We start from the raw sequence: 15,910 nt of genomic DNA on the forward strand, positions 1-15,910 counted from the left end.
ATTTTTTTGTTGTTTTGATTGCATATGATGATTCCTTATTTCTTTCAGGACAATTTAGTATCCAGCAAGCACTGCAGTGGTTTACAGCAAGGTATGAATCTGATATGATGAAAACTGGCATACCCTAATTAGTGGCATACCCCTAAACTCTCCCAGATTTTGAAAAATGTCCCTGATTGTGATTCATATTTTCCTCTCTCAACATAAAATTGTTGATTGTTGGGTAAATCACTGAGGATTACAATGAATCGATAACACCAGACATCAGAGTCTCATACTTCTTACTGTTCTGAAAAAATAATGCAAGTCTGTTGTTCTATTAACCTTTTAAGTGAATCAGAGTTTTGTTTGTCTTTTCGGCTTTTCCCGGTTAAGGGTCACCACAGTGGAACTCCGGTCCGATAATGATTGGTAGTAGATTTTTATGGTGCCGAGTTGCCAGCCCGATGCCCAACCTTCAGCGAAGGCATGCCCATTCACGCATGTCTTTCTGAGGCCACTCGACCTAAGTGAATCAGAGTAATATTTAAAAATGTGTATCTGCTTTTGGGCCTATGTCCATCATATTTTTAGCTTGCACAGAAGTCTTGAGCAAACAGGTTGAGAGGTATGACTGGGGGGGTGGTATGCTCTACCTCAGAAAAGAGCAGAAGTAAAGGAATGGATACCTTAAGAGGAGTTTAAGTATCTTGGATTTTGTTCCTAAGTGGAGATAAAGGGGAAACATGAGACTGAAAAATAAGTAAATTGGCACCAGTATAAGGTAAACCTTGATCATCAGATAGGCAACCTCAAACTCTCCATCATTGTATCCAGAATCACCCTCCTTAAGGCTGGAGGAACTTTTGTATAGTGGTTATTAGCTAGACTTGCAATTGCCTTGTACTTGCTTATGAACCTATGAGCCTAGTGTAAACATTGTAATGAACTGTGATAGTGAAACAAGAACTGACACATAAGATAAAGGTCTCAGTTTACCAGCTACTGTATTCCTTCATCCTCGGCCTTTGTAATGAACACTAGGTAGAGACTGAAAGGATGAGAGCACAGACACCAACAAACAAGATGAATTTCCCTCTCTGGGTGCCTGGGCTCAGCTCTGTGAAAGGATAGGGAGCTTGACAATCCAACAAGATCTCAGAGAAAAGCTACTATTTTTTTGGGTGGTAGCATTCAGTTGGTGTGGTTTTGGTACCTAGTGAAGATGTCTCTGAGGTGATTCTCAAGGGAGATGTACCAGGCAAATACGATAATTATGGCTTGCCGAAAACTCAGGACCGATGGAGCAATTATATTTCTCAGCATGCCTGGGAAGAAATAAACTGGAGAGTTACCTGAGATACAACAACATGATCTGTCTGCTCAGTTTATTACCAATGTGAAGTCTTACCAACATAAGATCTTTAGAAAATAGATGGATGACTGGATGGGCATTCTTCTGAAAATAGCAATGAAGTTTCTTAAGACAGTTTTCCAAATACCTTAGCCTATGTTTTCTCATATTTAAGTGCTCCAATCATGATACTTAGGAAAATGCATAAAGAAACTTTGTGAGATTTCTATTTATGTTTAATTAATGCAAGTGAATTATAATTAAGTATTTTGTCTATATAATGTAATAAAAAGCAGTATTTTGTCCTTTAAAAATTATATTATTAACTGATTATTTTATCATATTAAAATCCACTTTAGTAAAACATGGATTGCACAAAAGATATTTGTGATTTTCATGATTTTCCAAAAATAGAAAATATACCTTATCAAAAGGAAGTTAAACAAAATAGATATTTTGTTAAAAAATGATGGTTCACTGTGACTAATATCAGTATAAGCAGGGAAATGGACAGTTTCTGTTGTTTCTCTGTGGTGCAGTGAATGTCTGACTATGAAAAACAGCTGAAATTTAAATTTATAATATCAGAATGTAGTTGCATTAAAACAAATTGTTAGTGGATTTAGAGGTCCTAAAGTGGTGAAGCAATACAATTTAAAACTTTTTACATTTTATAGGATGCAGTATGTGTCTGACAGAAAAACAGCTGACATTCATTTGTTGAAATGCAGACTATAAAATTGTCAGTCTTTAGATTGAATAAATTTAAATGTTATACAAGGTGAAGGAATGCAGTTGAAAAGTACTTCACTACCTGTTTTTTATATGTATTCATTAGAAAACAATTTATACACGTATCAACATTTTTGTTGTAAATTAACCTGCCACTAATGCCATGGTTTGCTGGATGTAGTTAAAGATATCTCACAGAAAAGATGAAACTGCTAAAACTGAAAGTTAAAAATATATATAAAGCAACAAAGGTCTTGTCTCATATACACACCACTGTGCCCTGGAACTAAATAATCAAAACACTAATCCAAAAAACAAGCGGGCGTAGTTAGGGCAGAAATTAATGTAAAAGCAAAGGTCCTTGCAGGTTAGAGTTCTCAGCTAACACAGGATTTAGGTTTCAGATAGAGCTTGCATAAATCCAAGAGCTCTATAATTCACTAAAAGTTACCAGTCACTACTCCGCCGAACCATAACTTGCATTCAAATTCCATTAAAAGGAAACAAGCGTAGGGTGGAGCTGTATAAAACAGGTTTATTTAATTCCCAACGGCAAGCGCTTTCAACCTCATATAAAAATATATATAGCTTTCTATAAACTAGTAAGTTAAAGAGAACGTTTTGCATGTTGAGGTATATTGAGGTATATTTGCAAACAATGCCTTCTCCCCACTAACTTAACCTACTAACTCCAAGGTCAGATTACCCATTACCTCACAGCAAACATGATACTTTGAGATAATCACTTTTCCCTAGGGTAATGCAACCTTAGAATATATATATATATATATATATATATATATATATATATATATATATATATTCTAATGAATAGACAGAGAGAGAGAGAGAGAGCAAAAGGGTTTGAGTTCATAGATCACTCAATGTAGAGGCACAGGGGGCACAACCTCCTGCAAAAAGATCTTAGTTACTCTTGTTAGAGATGTTTATATACATTTACATTCTCTTTGAGTTGTAAAATTTTGATTGAAGCCATGTTTCTCAGTTTTATTAGTTGAAATTTGCAGTAATCTGGATACAGTGTTTCATATTCTAAATTCCAAGTCTGTAAGTTGTGCCGCCTGCACTAATAATAGGTACCCATATAGTCAAATCATAATTCTTTTGATAGTTCTAAGGGTGGATTATGATGTGCTTATGATATTTAGCTCTGTGGTGTTATGTACAAAGATTTATTATATAGATATGCAGTGTAAGCACCGATAAATGTCACTCCTCAAATTTTGATTGAGCAATTATAAGTGCATATAAAGACATCCTGCATCAATGACCACTGCAGAGTTGTCACATACTGAGTAGAGCTCTAAGAGTAACTGCACCATCCTACACAGCTATGTGGGTACTCAGTAACAGAAGTTGAGCTAGCTAGTCTCGCCCCTAATTCACTCATCCAATCTGATGCTCCACCTCAACTTTGACCAGAGGAGCAAAAAAAAAAAGAATCTCTTGTCTCCTTTTAAACTGTAGCAAGCAACTGCTACAGTTTATGCCACACATGGAGTGCTACAGCAACTTCTGACCATAAATGCAAAAAATGCCTCAGATATAGTGGAAGATGCTATTTATGAACCAAGAATGATAGATTTTTTGTGTTTCCTGGTGGAGATCATATTGGAGAACAATATTTTTATATTTGAAGAAAGAATGTACAAGCAGTTGGATGGTATAGCTATGGGCACTTTGTGTGCCAATAGCTACAACAACCTGGTCATGGCCAAATGGGAAAAGGACATCATCTTAAGAGAGGTCAGTGAGGTATTTTATCGAAGATTTGTGGATGATCTCTTCCTTTTGTGGGAAGGCGGCACTGAGGCATTAGAGTCCTTCCTTGTCAATATGAATAACAGTACACCATTCTTAGAATTTTTGGCCAGTAAATCTCCAATTTCTATTGATTTCTTGGCTGTGAAAGTTTTGAGAACTGAGGATGGGAGCTTCCAAACCAAGATCTTTAAGAAAGAATGTCATAGAAATACTTTAGTTCATAGGAGCAGTATGCATCCCTCCCATGTATTCACTAATGTCATGATGTGACAAACCCTGAGAGTTTCAAGACTGACAGTGGATAATCAGAAAATGGAAAGAGAGATGGAACATCTGGAAAAGAATTTCGTCAGTAGGGGATATAGTAGACGGGAAATCAAGTCTATAGTGGAGGAAACTAAACATTCAAGAAATAAAGGGGCAAGACCATTTTTTTCTGAACAGCAGACTGAGATTTCACATAAAATAGAACCAAAAGGATTCATGAGAATCCCAGTTACATATGCAAGTAACATTAAGTTGTTACAGAATATCTTCAGTAGGAATTGGAATATATTATGTGCTGATGAACAGGTAGGGGATCTGGTGGGAGACTATCCCCACTATGCATATAAAAATAAAAAATCATTAAAAAGACTGTGTGGTCCTAGAAATAATAAAAGTAGCATCAACCCAGAATATTGCACTGAATATTGCACATTTCCCTGTCATAGGTGTAATTACTGTCATACTATTGATAGCAGTGGGAATTTTGTTCAACTGGACACTAGGAAAGAACTTAGTTTTAGGTTTAAAGCAGATTGTAATACTACTAATATTGTGTATCTGGCTTATTGTGTTATCTGCCAATCATTTTATGTGGGCATGACTACTTGTAGGTTCAGAGACCGCATATGAGAACATCTTTATGATATATCTAGACAAGCAGAAATGAATGCCCTTACAAAACATGTGATGGAAATGTGAATACAACATACATTTAAGTTTTTGGTGATAGAGAAAGTGTAGATAGGTAATGGGGGGGGGTGTCATTAGGAATATAGTGGAAACTAAGGAATTAGAGTGGATAATAAGGATGAGGGCCACTATGGGCAGGGGATTAAATGATAAAATATCTATTCAGACCATTTTATCCACTAGACCGCTCATAATATGTCCAATCTGTTATAAATATTAAAGTGTTTATTCAAATTGTTAAGGCTGCACATGTGTGTTTTTTGTTACATGTATACAGCTTTTTACATATAACTCAGTTATATAAATGTTAATATTAATGTACATACATTTTTAGAATGAGTATTTTAAAATGTGTTAGTAACGGTGCTATTGCTTTAAATATAACTATGTGCTTAATTAGAGATGCTTGTGTATTGGCTGTAATTAGTTTAAAATAGAGGCAGTTGGATGAATGTATTGTCTGATGAAGCAGCCTTGAGGCTGTGAAAGCACTAACCTGTTTTTTATCTTCTTTGCAATAAATTTTATGATCAATTTTTTTCTGTGGTCTGGTACCTTCTTCTTCTTACAGTTTGTGGAGAAGGACCATTTACCTACACCACCTGCATTTTGTTTTTTGCTTAAAATTACTTTTTAGTTTGATTTCTAAAGTGTGCAGTATGATTATTAATTTTAGGATTTGTTAACCATTTAAAGTTTGTTGTTAAGGCTGGAAGAGTGAGTTTGTTTTCTCTTATTATTTATACCTTAGTTTCTATATGGTTCAAACAATACACATGCACTTAGATTCAACACATGGCAATACATGCCTGCCATTTTCCTTATAATATGCCTAGATCTGGAGCATTTCTCCCCATTCATCCACTGAACATGAGCTCTGTCACCGTCACACTTTCCCGGTAAACAAATGTTAAATAAAATAATAAGTAAATAAATAAATATATTGTCTGCATGGAAGTGGTTATTTATTTGTGTGTCAGTCAGGTTGTGGTAAGTAAACTGATGCCTGATCCTTGTCAATCTCTGTGAGCTACCATGACACAAAAAGTGTTGCTGTGGCTACATTGACAAACTGATAGCTGTGGCTACAGTGACAAGTGCTGATGTAACTACAGTGCTAATATGGCTGCAGTGGCATAAGTAATGCTGTGGCTACAGTGACAAAGTGCTGCTATGACTACAGTGACAAAGTGCTGTTGTGGCTACAATGACAATGTGCTAGCTATGGCTACAGTTGACAAACTACTACCGAGCACAGACTGCCTCTACTCCAAGTATTTATGTAGTCTGCAGTGCTATCTACAACATAAAGTGCAACCCAGTCAGCAACAAGAGAGGTTACTGAGAAAAAGTGCAGATGATCATGTCCCAGTGTCATTCTAAGCAGTTTTATAGTCTGCAGTGATGAAAACTTCTACATCTTGTCTCTCTTTCTGAAGGTGAGTTAGTAAATGTACAGGCTGCTGCAGCTACAGCTTTGAACGGTGAAATTATTTTCCATTCCCTTTGCTGGCATCTAATTATTGCTTCATTTGGTTGTGCTACTTCCTTTTTATGTCCTTATGTTATAATTTTTCATACAGTGCATTATGTGTGGTATAGACTGCTGAGCAGCTCATGTCTCTAAATCAGCCCCACTGTGTGCTGCCAATAACCACACAAACTGTAACTGTGAAAATGCTTTATGAATACCACCTCTGTACTAATGCATGAATTGTGTAAACTTTCTTATTTTATTAATTTATTTAACATTTGCTTACCTGGAAAGTCTGACTTGGAATGAAGCCAATTTTCAGTGGAGACCTGGAGAGAAATGCTCTAGACACATGTCTTTGTAATGTGGGAGGACATGCAGATTTCACACGGCAGGCACCCTAGCCAAGAATTAAACTAGAGAACCTCTTGCTGAAAGGTGACAATGCAACTGCTGTACCACTGTGCTGTCCAATTATGGCTCGTTTGTGCAGTTCAGTAGGTAAAACATGGTTGCTGCATCCTTAGCAATATGACAGAATTTCACATCTGGTAAACATAAACTTCACTGTCTAGTAGGTCAAATATGATTTTGTAGATTGATTTTATACTTATTTCATTTAAACATTTAAAATTGGAAGTCTAATACATGCTAATTGCAGCATATAGATGCATTTGGGAGATTAAAATAATTTTATTTGCCACAAGTCACTTTCTAAAGAGATGAAATGTATATTTCCATTGCACTACTGTGTCTTGAACATGTTTTGTTATAATTCTATATATTGGATTCTTTACTATTTTAGGTAGACAATGCAGCTGAACAAATAAGCCCTTAATCATTGAAATGTCCTGGTATGTGTAGGACTCAATACTTCTAATTAGAAAAATGAAAAGTTGACTTTAAATGTTGAAAAAAAAAACAGATCCCAGGATTCAATAAACTGCGTGTAGGAATAGTGTTATTCATACACGGAGTGGATGGTGTTCACATCCACATAGCTGACTTAGCAGCACACCTTACATATCGATGAAGGTGAGCTACTGAGAACAGATCTGCAGACATGAACATTGAATAAGTTCAGGGGGCGTGTTGCAGTAGTGCTGGCAGATCCAACACACCCAATGCACTCACAAAGTGCCGTACGGCACTTTTTAACTGCTTTCAGTGTCTCCGGACACTGAAAGCAGCTAAAAAAGGTAAAACAGTGTCCATGGACACTGAAAGTTATTAGAAATCAAAATAAGTGCAGGGGGGTGTGTGACAGGTACTGTGACACACCCCCTGCATTGTGAAAGTGCCATATGGCATTTGGCACTTTACAGTACAAGTGTGTCCTCAGACACACAGCCATACCTGTAAACCTCCGGACAAAGGGCAACCAAATGTGGTGACAAAGGTAAAAAAATAGGGACATATTTTAAGTACAACTCACATAAACATAGAAAGTTTATAGAGGAACAGGGTATGTACTAACATAACAATTTCTGAAGGATTAGAAGTCTGAAACTCAAATGCATGCCATTATTTAGTGACTTCAGTCCTGATATTGCACATACAGATATAGAAAGTTGATAGAATGGCAGGTAGTGCATTACCAAATATGAATCAGCAATAGTATTAATACATGAAATTAAAGTGCTTGTATTAAAATATTTTTTTTGTTATAAATTTAAGCATAGCTGAGTGGGTTTGCACGTTATGGCCCTCTGCTCAGCATTGCTTAAACATCTCATAGGAGCTAAATACAAATATATAACTATAATCCTCAATGGTGTGATAGCATAGTGGTTAGAGTTCTGGCTATGCATGCAGCAGTTTATGGTTTGAGTACCAAGCCAGACCCTTCATTTTTACATGGAAAAGCATTGTTAAAATTATTTTTATTTTTAAATTATGTAGTAATTGATACTTGTTAACTAGGGAGTGTAGCTGGTCCAAAATGGAAGTGCCAGTGGATAAAACATGTGACATCACTCATGTAAATACCAGTGTCCTATACAGTATAGTAACACCCCAGGGTAATGTAATGAAAGCACATGGGGGGACGTCATGTAAAGTAAATCATATACACTTAATATGTCAGTAATGATTCATTAATTTGCAATTCTGAAATGTTTTCTTAAATGAAAACTAAGTAATGCTTAGCAGTCCTTAGCTCTGCTCAGCTGGTTTGAGCATTGCTTAGATGTCGATTGTAATTAGCAGTCAGCTCAGCTAAGCAGATTTGCACACTGCTAAGCAGTGCTCAACATGTACCCCTTTAAGCACTGCACAACTCAGCTTAGCAGATTTGTGCACTGCTAAGTTGTGCTCAGCATTTTCAAAATGGTCCAATGACAGCAAAGGGCAGGAATATGACCTTATTTAAACCACACAAGTGGGAAAACAGCCAGAACCTGTTGTAGTTTGATCTCTGTAGGAACCATGTCTGGCGTTGGAGAGGAAACTCACTTTTGGGAGCAGCTCTGGGGCATTCTGGAGTCCAGGATCAAGACTGGGCTCCTTATTGAACACCATGATGACAGACTGCAGCAGTCTGTCATCATGGCTGGGCTCCTTATTGAACACCATGATGACAGACTGCTGCAGGGCCAGTATCAGGACTCACAGTACAAAGTGGAGGCCTGGAACCATCTGGCACACAACCTCACCAGTGCCACTGGAATCCCCTGAACTGATGAGAAGGTACAGCATCATTATGCTGACCTAAAGCATAGGAAGGGGGTGCTCCTGGCCCAGTGGATCCAAGATGCTCAGGCACTGAATGCTTCAGTAGTTTGTATCTCATCCATAGCTGTACCAAATTATAGCCTGAATATGTGATAGACAAGTATGCATAATGTTTGATGTTAAGTTGTCAATCTCGCCTTCATTCTTGCTTGATGGGTTCGGAGCCGATCCCTCGGCTCCGACTCGGCACTTGCTAAGCTCGAGAGTCACTTTTACCAGCTCGAGGCAGCCCCATATCCCATGATGCAAGGCGGTAAGTACCCAGATCTCGTTTGCAGCTTAGGAGGTCTTCTTTTACCAGCTCCTGGTAAGTTATTCACTTTTGTGAGATTTAAGCCCCTTTTACTTAAAAAACCTTTTATTGATAGTTTTAAGTTTATTTTGTACCTTTTCTGACAGAAAATCCCTGTCTCCTTTAATTTTTTGTTAGTCAAATTTTTCCCTATCCCATCCCCCCCTTGTTAGGGTGTGTGTGTTGGTTTTATAGAATACCTTTTGGTATTTTATTTAAGTTAATTTTGACTGGTGTGTGTGTGTGTGTTTTTCAGCACCATGTCAAAGGAGAGGGTCTCAGGTTTTAAGAAGTGTGACTCGTGCTGTCAGAAGATGTCTCTGACAGACGGTCACACTTCTTGCCTGTATTGTCTGGGCCCTCTTCACCTGCAGGACTCCTGTGCTATTTGTCATTCCTTCAGCCAGAGAGTCCTGCAGGAGAGAAATAAGCTGATACTTAGGGGCCTTCTTAAGCCGGAGGGCTCTCCGGCTAAGTCGGCTCCACCAAAATCAGCAAAATCTTCCAAGGCCCAGGCTTCTGTATCTAAGCCTGCGGCCTTGGCTCGACTCGTTCGAGTCGAGATCGCTCGGCTGGAGCCGATTCTAGCTAACAAAGCCTTGCGCCGATGGCTATCGGTGCGAATCTGTAGTGCCCACTTTGATGTCGGCTCCGATCGGTTCCGACACCCATGTGGCACAGGCATCGGTGTCGGCTCCGATCGGCTCCGGCACCGGTTAGTTGGTGGGTGTATCGGCTCCGGCTGGAGCCGATACATCGAAACTTCCTGTCGGCTCCGAAGTCGGCTCCGACAGGATCTATATCGGCTCCGATGGCTCTTTCCAGGAAGAGATCGAGGTCTCCTTCCTTGGAGCCGATACTTTCGCTCGGCTTCACCTCTTCTATCGGGCGGAGCCAGCGGAGCCGATCTTCAAGGTCTTCCAGACTGTCAGATCATGACCTTGAGAGAGTGGTCAGTAGATTACTTAAGTCACAGGTACTGGCCCAAATGTTACACAGTCCGTCTCAACAGATGACTGTTGGTCCACACCCATTACAGTTCCTCCTTCAACTCTACCCCAGAGCTTGGAGTTGGAGTCTTCGGGAATGGTTACTGCTACGGCTGGAGGACGGATACCCCTTCTGTTCCTTCAGCCTCTACTCTTATCTCCTCTTGAGACCTTCCTTAGAGGGATTGTGGTCGGGCTTCCATAGTCTCCTCCGAGGGTGAGTGGCATCGGACCCTTGTCCGAACCCGCTCTTACCCTTGGAGCCTCGGCCTTGGTGAGCTCGGCTCCGACATCTGCCTCGGAGACTTCCCTTCGGTGGTCCCTGGAGTTCCTAGCTCTTGGAGCGGGTTCTCTCGGACCTGCCTGGGAGGGGAGCATTCGAGGTGATGAAGAGTGTACTGGCCACTGGTATCAGTCAGCAGTCTGTTCCGTAGCTCCTCCCTCTATAGTACCTGTTGACATCTCTGCCACTTCTCTTGCTACAGGACCCAGAGATCCTCCGCCTCAGGTTTCCCCATTGGGAATTTCCCCTCTTCCGAGGATTCTCCTGATGTTTCGGGAGATCCTCCTAGGAAGAGGACTTGTAAGAGGAAGCATGTAGACTCCCGAGTCTGTCACTTTGGATACTGACTTTGATGAGTCAGAGGGATCCCTAGATCCCCTCTGAGGATGTCTCCTTCTCAGACATCCTAGAACTTCTGAAACAGAGGGAAACTGGCCCACCAACAATCCCTCTGAGGATGAGTCAGTATACCTAGAGGCGTTTGGATCTCGGCCCTCCACCTCCTGGGTGTCTCTGCCTTCGACCCCTTATGCAGGTTATTGCACGAAGTGGGCAGCTCCTGACTCTGTAGAGCCAGTCCCTAGGAGGCCTTCAAAATTTATCACTGCTCGAGTGACAAACAATTCCTTACCAAGGGTGTCCCGCTGATGCCATGGTGGTGGCTGCGGCCATCAAAAGGAACTTGCAGATCCTTCCGTGCCCGTCCATCCTCCTAATAAGGACTCTAGGACCATGGATAGGTACGGTAGCGGATGTTTTCCTCAGCGACCTTTGCTATGCGTTAAGCTGAATTACCTATGTCACTTCACCAGACTCCAGAGATATCCTGAAGGAGCTAGGAGAAGTAGTTCAGGATCCTACAGCTGCAGGGGCTCAAGAAAAATTGCTTCGCAGCTAGGAACCCTCAATTCCATTGCAAACTCCTCCATGTGGCTAATATCTTATGCTGCGGATGGAGTTTGTAGAGCCGCCAGGTACAGGGGTGGCTCTTAGGCGCCAAGCCTGGATGCGGCTATGTGATTTTGCGGATCCCTTTAAGGCGTCCTTCACAAATTCTCCCTTTGATGGGTCAGCTTTGTTTGGCCCTCAGGTGAAGGAAACCTTGACCAGGTGCGAGCAGGACGGCAAGACTCTTTCTGCTGTTGGAGTCCGTTTTTCCACCCCTTCTAGACCTTATTCCAAAGGACAGAAGGGTGGGAAGATGTGGTTCCGTAACTCCCAAGGAGTCACGCCGGATTCACGTGGTCAGTTTACCCCTAGAGGCAGGGGCGGTCACCACAACAGTCGCCGCTCTAGAGGCAGAGGGTCCAAGAACCAGGGAAACAGGGAGCCTCTCTCTGACAAGCCCTTTCAGCATCCCTGAGGTGTTGCCCGGCTGTCCTTCCTTGGAGGCAGTCGGGGGAAGATTATCACTGTACCCAGAAGCCTGGCATTCCCTCACTCAAGACAGATGGGTACAGTCGATCATATCCAAGGGTTACATAATTCCTTTCGAGGAAAGTCCCTTCCCTCAAGTTCCCTTCCAGATGTACCACCGGTCTAAGGGAGATTGCAGAGTCAGAAATCGCAAAACTACTGCAAAAAGAGCCATTCAGCCAGTTACAATAGACCATTCAGAGCCGGAATCTACTCAAGGTTCTTTTGGTCCCCAAAAGACGGGAGACTGGAGACCAATATTGGATCTCAGCAGACTCAACAAGTCTGTCAGGAAGACAAGATTCGAATGGTCACTCTTCAGTCAATTCTGCCTTTCTTATCAGAAGCACAACTGGATGTGCTCAATAGATCTTCAGCATGCGTACTATCACATCAAAATTCACTGACGCTGCAGGAGCTTTCTCCGCTTCGGCTGGGGTCCAGTCATTTCAGTTCAGAGCCCTGCCCTTTGGTCTCACTACAGCCCCAGAGTGTTCACCAAATGCATGGCAGTGGTCACGGCTCACCTGAGGCGTCAAGGATTCCAGGTGTTTCCGTATCTCCGCGACTGGCTCCTGTCGGCCCCCACCAGGCATCAGCTTATACAAGCCAGGGATTACACAATAGACCTTTGTTCTCATTTGGGCATCTCAATCAACTTGAAAAGTCATCCTTATCGCCCTGCCAGTCTATTACCTTCATAGGCAAACTTAAACACTGTTCGGATGTCAGCTACCCTTACAGAACAAAGAGTTTCAGACATTCAGACTCATGTCAGGATCATTCTGGCCAGCAAGAAAATACAGGCCAGAATGGTTCTAAAGGTATTAGGTCTCATGGCTGCGGCCATTACTCTTCTTCCCTGGCTCGATTCTACATGCGCCTTCTTCAGTGGATGCTGTTCACACAGTGGTCATACCAGCAACTTCCAATGCGTCACCAGATTCTGGTGACACAGACATGCAAAGAGCATCTTGCTTGGTGGATCACATCGTCTCAGATTCACCAAGGCAGGTACTTTGTACCCCCATCCCGATAGCCACTGTCACCACGGATGCCTCCCTGATCGGGTGGGGGGGGTCATTATCAGGGCAGGATTGTTCATGGGACGTGGCAGCCGTTCGAGTACCATCTGCACATAAATGTCCTGGAGATGAGAGCAGTGCTTTTAACGTTGCAAGCCCTCAACGACTTTCTTCCCGTAGGGACAATTGCAGTCCACACAGACAACATGTCTGTAGTTTGGTATATCAACAAACAGGGTGGAACCAAGTCCTACCCCTTGTGTCGAGAAGCTCAGACTATGGCAATGGGCGATCTCCTCTCATCGGTTTCTGGTAGCAACGCATATCCCTGGGAAAACCAACATTATAGCAGACAGATTGAGCAGAGCTATCCTCATGCCTCACGAGTGGTCTCTCAAGCAATCTATAGCGGAAGAGATTTTTCTGGAATGGGGTCGTCCATGTTGCGATCTTTTTGCTACTCCCCAAAACAGCAAATGCCCAGACTTCTTCAGCCTCTTCCCTCTATCAGGCCATCCCCCAAGAGACGCTCTGACCCAGGATTGGCCCCAGGGACTTCTTTATGCCTTCCTCCATTTCCTCTGATCCCTCAGGTGATCCAGAAAGCTACCGTTTGAGAGCCAAATTGATTCTCATTGCCCCTTACTGGCCTCGACAAGTTTGGTTCCCATTCCTCCATCATCACCTTTTGGTGCAGCCGTGGCATCTGGACCCAGTGCCAGATCTTCTGATTCACCAATTGGGTCAGCTGCACCGGTCAATCCCTTCTCTCAACCTCACAGCATGGTTGCTCCACTTCCTTCCTTAGCCAGGCTTCCTTTGATCTCTAACCCAGTTAGAGACATCATAGTAGCTTCACTAAAATCCTCTACCAGGAGGATTTACACAAGCAAATGGAAATGTTTCTCTTATTGGGCTAAGGCCCAAAATATTGATCCTTTTACTGCCCCTGTTCAGGCAGTTCTGGACTTCTTAGCAGAGATTTTTCATGCAGGATCCTCTTCTTCCACAGTCAGAGTTCAATTGGCTGCTATTTCCAATTTTCATGTCGGGATAGCAGATCATAATATTATGTCCCATAGGCTCTGCAGGGCCTTCTTGAAAGGAATTTTCCTACTAAAACCTCCAATCAGGAATCCTCCTCCTCAGTGGGATCTAAATTTAGTGCTGACATCCTTGATTCTTCCCTTCGAGCCAGCTGTTTCTTGTTCCCTGAAATATCTTTCTTGGAAAACGTTATTCCTAGTGGCTATTACATCTGCCAGGAGGGTGTCTGAACTTCATGCTCTTCGGTTCGACCCCTATTTGGTTTTTCACAAAGACAGAGTATCTTTGAGAACAAACCCAACCTTTTACCTAAGGTCGCTTCAAAGAACAATTTGAATCAATCCATTGATCTCGGTATTTTTCCTAACTATTCAGATAGAGCTGAACAAAAGCTTCATTATCTTGATGTCCACCGTCAACTTAGATATTATTTGGACAGAACAAAAATTTAGAAAATCTGATCAACTTTTTGTTTCCTATGCGGATAATAAAAAGGCCTTCCTGTTTCTAAAGTGACTTTGTCCAGATGGCTTTCTTCGTCATCTCTGAAATTTATACTCAGGGAAAACAGCTGTGCTCAAAACCTAAAGCACATTCAACTAGGAGCTTAGCTACTTCTACAGCTTTTCAAGCTAGACTTCCTTTGGACACTATTTGTGCAGCGCCAGTTGGGCTACTCCTCAGACTTTTGTTTCCCATTACAAATTGGACTTGGCCTCCAGGGACAGAGCCAGTTTTGGCTCTACAGTCCTCAGGAGTTTGTTCCATTGAGCCACCCAGGGTAGAGGTGCTAGGACGCGGTCCCATCAAGCAAGAATGAAGGCGAGATTGACAACTTAACATTAAGAAGTTATGTACCTACCATAACGTTCCATGTTAGTTGTCTTCTCTCCTTCTTTCTTGACCCTCCCTCCTTTCCCCTGGCCTGGACAGACCTTGTATAAGAAACTGTTATGCTAAAGACCATTCAGACCTGGTCCTTTTTCCATCTGTAAGTTTCTTTCTTCCTTTGGGAAGTATTTTATGCTTGGTGCTATTGCCCTTTGTCAGCAAACGAGATCTGGGTACTTACCGCCTTGCATCATGGGATATGGGGCTGCCTCGAGCTGGTAAAAGTGACTCTCGAGCTTAGCAAGTGCCGAGTCGGAGCCGAGGGATCGGCCCGAACCCATCAAGCAAGAAAGAAGGCGAGAGAAGACAACTAACATGGAACGTTATGGTAGGTACATAACTTCTTATTTTCCCCCCTACAGCTGCAGCAGGGAGAGCTGGCAATATGGAGGCCCATGTGGACAGAATTTCAAGGCTGCACTGATAGGTTGGTGAGTACATATATATATTTCAGTATATAGTGCAATAAATTAGAAGAAATACATTGTTTACTGCCAGTAGGTATATTGTGCTATGTGTCTACTGAATAAATAAAGTTTGTCAGCCTAATATTGGTCTACATGATATGCAATAGTAAAGCACTGTGTCATGTTACTAAACTAAAGATTTATATCACAAACTATTTTGTTTACTCTGGTATGTTGTTGTAGAAATAGAATGCGTACAGGGTCTTCACAGCAAATATGGCTTTGACAGCATGCATTAACTGAAGTTGTTCTGAGAGCCAGCTGTTGTGCAAAACTGTAGATTGTGGAGTTGTAAAACAAGATATAAATGAAATATGAAATATGTTATGCACTAAGATCTGAACCCTGAATAGTAATGTGTAATGTATTATAATGCATGAATCTCAGGACTACAAGATCAGACTGTCTAACCAATAGAGTATTAGGCAGAAATCAGAAAACAAGAGACAGCAGTTCCCCAGTAGCTCAGTGTGATGAAAAATAGCT

The sequence above is a fragment of the Protopterus annectens genome, chromosome 1.part0, assembly GCF_019279795.1.
Source record: "Protopterus annectens isolate FY-2018-M chromosome 1.part0, PAN1.0, whole genome shotgun sequence".
Taxonomy (NCBI): Eukaryota; Metazoa; Chordata; order Ceratodontiformes; family Protopteridae; genus Protopterus; species Protopterus annectens.